Raw genomic sequence first — 6,911 nt, forward strand, 5'->3', positions numbered from 1 at the left:
AAACCTCACCTCAAAATACCATGGACTTTCTTCAGAGAGTTAGAACAAATTATTTTAAGATTTGTGTGGAATCAGAAAAGACCCCGAATAGCCAGGGGAATTTTAAAAAAGAAAACCATATCTGGAGGCATCACAATGCCAGATTTCAGGTTGTACTACAAAGCTGTGGTCATCAAGACAGTGTGGTCCTGGCACAAAAACAGACACATAGATCAATGGAACAGAATAGAGAACCCAGAAGTGGACCCTGAACTTTATGGTCAACTAATATTCGATAAAGGAGAGTCAGACTCTTAACCAACTGAACCACCAGGCAGCCCTAAATAGATTTTTTTGAATTAATATGTAAGGGGTAATTATTGTCATGACAAGGATGATCTAAACAACTTTCAGTACTCTTTTTTTGCTCTCTGGAAACTTTTAGAATCTTCTCTTAAGCTAAATGTTCTGAAATTTCACAATGATTTGCCATAGCACAAGGTTCTGTGCAGGGCATTTGGTGTAATCTCTCATTCTAAAGGGTCATATCCTTGGATTCTAATACAGTTGATCCATATTATGTGCATATCCCATATTTAAAAATAAGTTTAGTCACTGAAATTTATTTGTACTTTCCAAATCAATACTCGGGCACTTTGTGGTTATTCACGGACATTCACAGAATAGCAGAAACTTGAGTTACTGGGCACAAACATTCCCAGTCAAACAAAGCAAAGCTCTCATGCTGTAAAAAAGTGTCCTTTTCTCACTTTATTTATTGCCACATCTTTTTTACTTTTACTTGGTGATTTAACTGTTCAAAAAGTCTCCTAAGTCTAATGTTCAACTGTTGTGTGATGTTTCTAAATACAAAGCTGTGATATCTGTGGTTTATGGAAAAAAATGCATGTGTTAGATAAGCTTCATTGATGCATGAGTTACAGTGTTATTGGTGAGGAGTTCAACGTTAATGAATCAATAAGCTCCATTCAAAAAGAAAAAAAAGAAAAAAGAAATCCACCGATCAATGAGACCATTCCAGAAAGTCTGAAAATAACATCTATACTGCATGATGAAGCTACAGAAAAGAAGAGAAGGTATGAATAAGTTTGTGAATTCATGAGGTAATGACCCATTTTTTTAAAAAGCATAGTGGATGGCATTATTGTGAAGCTGAAAGCAAAGAAAATTATAGTCACATTATCCCGAATCAGGAAAATGTTAGACTCTTCTCAGAGAGTGCTGGCTGACTTGGACATTTCAAAACGTAATGCAACATGAAAAATGTGAAACCCACAGGTGAGGCAAGTTCTGCAACCCAAAAGACAGTGGAGAAATCTTTAAAATGCCTGCTAAGTGCTATTCAGGGAAAGGGTTTTATGGAAGAATAGGCTTTCAACAATGAAGAAACGAACATAAATGGTGTTTTAGTCGATAAAATCATCATGACTAGAGGCTTGTAAGCACTTAAGCCTGTATTCCCCCAAGGAGCCCAAGTCCAGCACTCACCGACCTTCTAGAACATTACTATGGGGCACCATGAGAGTCAACGACATGCATGGTAGAAGTTCCAGCTAAAACTAAGCTTTATAATTCCTATTCCAGGTTAAGCAAGATATAATATCAACTTATAACTAATGCTATTAATTAGAAAAAAACACAGCAAAGAAATAACAAGTATGCAAGATTTATAGAAGAGATCTTTATGAGATCCAATTCAGCAAAGACTGACTTAAACAAGGTTGTACACAAAACAGAGATCAAGAGAGGAGGACAGAACTTGTTTGTCAAGAGACCACAGAGAGTCTATGATGTCGGAAAGCATCTTGGGTATTTCAGGAGTCTATACGGTGATCGGTGTCAACAATCCAGTACTCATGAATCTGTTCCTGACTCAAACTTGTCCATGCACCTTGTGCGCAGGAGGCGAAGCTGCCTTGCACTGTTGAGTTTGGGGACAGCTTGCATCCATGAGAGCTGGGTAAGAGGTTTCTTGAGACCATGGTGGTGGGGAGGGGTCTTGAAACAATCCAGAGGTGTATGCTTAGTGACTGAGAAGGTGCTATCAGGACCTGGTACACTCAGTTACCCAGTAGATTTCTAATCAGTGGGTAAACAGGAAGCAGAGATAAAGAAGGCAAATTAGTGATTGATTGAGCATAAGGTTAAGAGGTGTATAAAATATAATTAAGTAGGGAACAAAACTGAACATGGAGCTAAGTTAATAATGCAACTAATAACAACTATAGTCGTGCTGGTGCTTTAAAAACAGGTCCAGGAACCAAGAGTCCAGCTTCAAATCCATAATCATAATTCATCGGAATCAATACAGGGAAAGATCAATGACTAGCTCGTTATCCTGGTGGCATGTGTGAATTGTCGTGTTTGCTGTCAATGTAGCAGCCTATAGCCAGGGAATATTTCTGCTGCCTCTTACTGAGGAAAAACAATCTGAGTCCATTGAGAAAGAGGTAAGATGTACGTTAAGAGTATCTGAGAGAAAATTGGGGAGAGTTAGCCCAAGGAGCCTTTGGCAGCACACAAAGGGCATCCTAACATCTGAGCACATGGCATGCTGTGTATCTAACATTTTTTTTCTTAAGATGTTAGACCTAGAAGCAATGTTTGAAAAGTTACAAAGAGAAAAACTTCAACTAACTGTTGCAGTAATGTTAAACTTACGCATTCATCCAATAACAAAAGTGGATGCACCCAGGTAGTCTGTATTCCCTTCATTGGCATAATTAATCAGATACAGAGCAGTGCTTTGTCAGGGAGGCGTGGGGGGAATCTTCCTTTGGGCACAAGGAGGTACCAAAGGATGTTCAAGTTCCTCTTAGTGCTAATTCTCCACAACGGTGTATATTACACTCATTATGAAATGTACTAGTACAAGGAAGTAAATAAATAATTAGGTAATAATGTGAGTGAGCAGAAAAAAATGTCAATTAGGTAAATCTGACCTTTACTAAAACTCACTTGCTTTATATAAATAATTTGCCATGGAATTGTGCTACATTATTTGGAATAAAGATACAACTCTTCTTTTAAATATGGTTCAGTAGAGAACTATAAAGCACAACAGCATTGAATGGTGTATAGCAACAGTAGCCACAGGGGCAATTGGTAGAAAGAAAGGATGGATGCCCAGGATTAATTAAATTACAAATGCAATCACCTCAGGGGAAACTAAACACGGGCTACAGAACAAATAGTCATTCATCAACAATTGTATTTAATTAGTTATTCTAGAAGTTTAAGAGATTGGCCCTCTGGAGTTAAACAGAACTAAATTCATATACTGGTGCCACCATTTCTGGTTTTGTATCCTCATCTCTAAGAGTGACAACATGTTGGTTTCCTCATTTGTAAAAACAAATAAATAGTAATAATAACATCTCATTGAGTTTCTATAAAGATCATATTAGACAATTAATGTAAAAGACTTAGTTTAATACCAAGAAAAGAGTATAACCACCAAAAATGTTAGTAATAATAGTAACATCAATAATAGCACCACCATCATCCTAACAGGTTGGGGATAACAGAGATGATTTTGTTGAAGAGAAAGCATAAGAGTAGGTTCTTAAGAAAGGCTAAGCATCAGATATGAAATGGTAGTCAGGGAATATTCCTGGGGACCAGCATACTATGGGGGAAAAACTCATAGATAGTATGTAAGACAAGACATGGTTTGACTGCTAATCTGATGACCAGTTCTACGAAAGTAAAGTTAATAAAAACCCCAGTTTTCCCATTGGTCAGATTTATAAAAAAAAAAAAAAAAAAGATTTAACGTCTTCGCTGACTCCTCTCATTCTCTAATACTCCACAGTTGTTAAATCAGTAAGGCTTTTCTGCTTACCTTTATTTTTTTTAATTTTAATCTAAAATATATTTTTAAAACTTGGACTACTTGTCATCATCACCATGACCACCACCATTGTCATGAGAGAAATCATTTCCCACTTTATGTGATGTTTTTAAATAAACTAGGCTATGAAAAAGAAACTTATCCAAAACTTACAAATCACAAAGAAGTTCAGCAGGTCCGTTCAATGTCATAGAGGATCATTGTTTAACAAGCATATAAGGAATATTTAGTTTGACCAAGATGGCCTTAGGTTCCTGCCAGCTTGACTGAACACTAGGCTGGCTCCTTCCAGAGTTTGGGCTCCTGACCCCTTTCCATAGAGCATTTACTGCAGAAAAGCTGTCATTGTAAATTCCTTCTCAGTCTGTTTTGTGATGTATGTAAAAGGTTTTTAAAGCCTCTAGCCAGTTTTATGACCCAGGAATATTTTTCTCAAGGTCCTAGGAGCCATTCTTTTGGAATATAAATTTAAGGAAGATAGAGTGTCTTTCTCCCAGTCTCTGTGAGAGGGTAGCAGTGGAACTTCAATGGGTGACAATTAGCAAAAACATTTGAAAACTCAGGGATGACAGACTACATTGATCAATCTCCACACTAACATCTTCCAGTATTTTTCCACTCAATCAGCTCAGAATTAAAACTCTTCTACTTTTTTTTCTCAGTGGTGCTAAGTGCAGACGTTAGCTCTGGCTCTCTACCTTACTGCAATAGCCTTGAATAAAACTTTCCCTGCCTATATAACTTGGGTGCAGATTTTGCTTTGCCATCCTCCAAGATTTTGTACCTGTCTTTGATTTTATTATATTTTGTTACAGTTCAGACACCATAATATATATTAACTTGTGGATTTCCCTAAACCTAATAAAGGCATCTACCAAAATCCTGGAGCTAATATTATACTTAATGATGAAATACTGAAATTTTGTTCCTAGTAACAGGAATAAGACAAGGATGTCTGCTCTGACCACTTCTATAAAATGGTACTGAAGGTTTTAGCCAGTGCAATAGGACAAGAAAAAAAAAAAAACTAAAAAGTCATCAAAGTTAGAAAGATATAAAATTGTCTATATTCAAAGATGACACAGTTATAATTCTAGAATATCCTGAGAATCTAGGAATTAAGTATTGGAACTGAGAGTCAGTTTAGTAGGGTCTTAGGATTCAAGATCTGTATTCTAAAATTAACAGCATTTTATCCAGTAATAACAGACAAGTAAAAATTTTATTTTTTTAATTTTTTTGAAAATTTATTTATTTATTCATGATAGAGAGAGAGGGGCAGAGACACAGGCAGAGGGAGAAGCAGGCTTCATGCTGGAAGCCCAACTCGGAACTCGATCCTGGGACTCCAGGATCACTCCTCAGGCCAAAGGCAGGCGCTAAACCGCTGAGCCACCCAGGGATCCCCACAAGTAGAAATTTTAAAATATCACTTATAATAGTGCTAAACATACCCAATACTTAGGGGGAAATTTTCCACAAGATGTGAAAGACCTATACATTGAAAACTCCCAAACTTTGCTATGAGGAACTTAAGATGACCTGAATAAATGGAGATAAATACCATGTTCATGGGACAAAAAATCAATATTATCAAGAAAGCACTTCTCTCCAAATTGACCAATAGCTTCAATGCAATCCCAATAAATATTACACCAGGCTTTTTTCTTTCTTTTTTTCACAGATGTTGACAAATGTATTCTAAATTTATAACAGAAATGCAAAGACCCTAGAATGCCATATAACTTTGTCATCTTTATCCCTCAATTTTTCCTTCCCCTGTCTCTTCCATCCTTTCTTCTGTCTTGTCTTCCCATCTTTTCTTTCTGTAATTTCCATGTGACATATGTTAAATAATCTCACATTATCTTACATGTGTCCATTCTCCTTATTCTCTCATACTTGTAAAATATTTATTTCTCTTTTACATCTTTTATTTTTTTAATTTTTTAAAATTTTTTAATAAAATAATTTTTATTGGTGTTCAATTTACCAACATACAGAATAACACCCAGTGCTCATCCCGTCAAGTGTCCCCCTCAGTGCCCTTCACCCACTCACCCCCACCCCCCGCCCTCCTCCCCTTCACCACCCCCAGTTCGTTTCCCAGAGTTAGGAGTCTTTATGTTCTGTCTCTCTTTCTGATATTTCCCACACATTTCTTCTCCCTTCCCCTATATTCCCTTTCACTATTATTTATATTCCCCAAATGAATGAGAACATACACTGTTTGTCCTCCGATTGACTTACTTCACTCAGCATAATACCCTCCAGTTCCATCCACGTTGAAGCAAATGGTGGGTATTTGTCGTTTCTAATGGCTGAGGAATATTCCATTGTATACATAGACCACAGCTTCTTTATCCATTCATCTTCCGATGGACACCGAGGCTCCTTCTACAGTTCGGCTATTGTGGACATTGCTGCTATAAACATCGGGGTGCAGGTGTCCCAGCTTTTCTCTTTTACATCTTTTAGTAATGACATACAGAGAGAGCTCATAAAACTCAATTTGTGCATAAGAATGAAATATAAACCTATTCATCTCTGAGAACATAAAACCAAAAGTATAAAAAACAGAGGGTAGATGTTATAACATGATAAAACCAGTGGTGGAATTGTAAGGGCAATGATCCACAACTTATCCAATGAGGAATTATAACAGCCACAGTGGAGGGTATTGGTGAGAAGAACAAAGTACCTAATTGCAATATTTGGAGTTACTGAAATAATCAATAAGAAGAAAGAATAATTTGAAAGCATTCAAGCAGGGGTCCTTTTTCCATGTTTGAAAAAAAAGCAAAATTAACAATATACCTCAAAAATAAAGGGAGTAAATGGGGGGAGCGTCAGAGTGAGAAACCCTATTTCTCACAGCTAGAATCTATACAAAATGCCAATATTCTTAAATAACTATAGAAGAGTATCATTGAGGTACCTGGTGGCTCAGTTGGTTAAGTGTCCAACTCTTGATTTCAGCTCAGGTTATGATCTCAGGGTCATGGGATCGAGTCCCACTTTGGGCTCTGTGCTGAGCAAGGAGTCTGCTTGAGATTCT

The sequence above is a fragment of the Canis aureus genome, chromosome 27, assembly GCF_053574225.1.
Source record: "Canis aureus isolate CA01 chromosome 27, VMU_Caureus_v.1.0, whole genome shotgun sequence".
NCBI classification, from domain to species: Eukaryota; Metazoa; Chordata; class Mammalia; order Carnivora; family Canidae; genus Canis; species Canis aureus.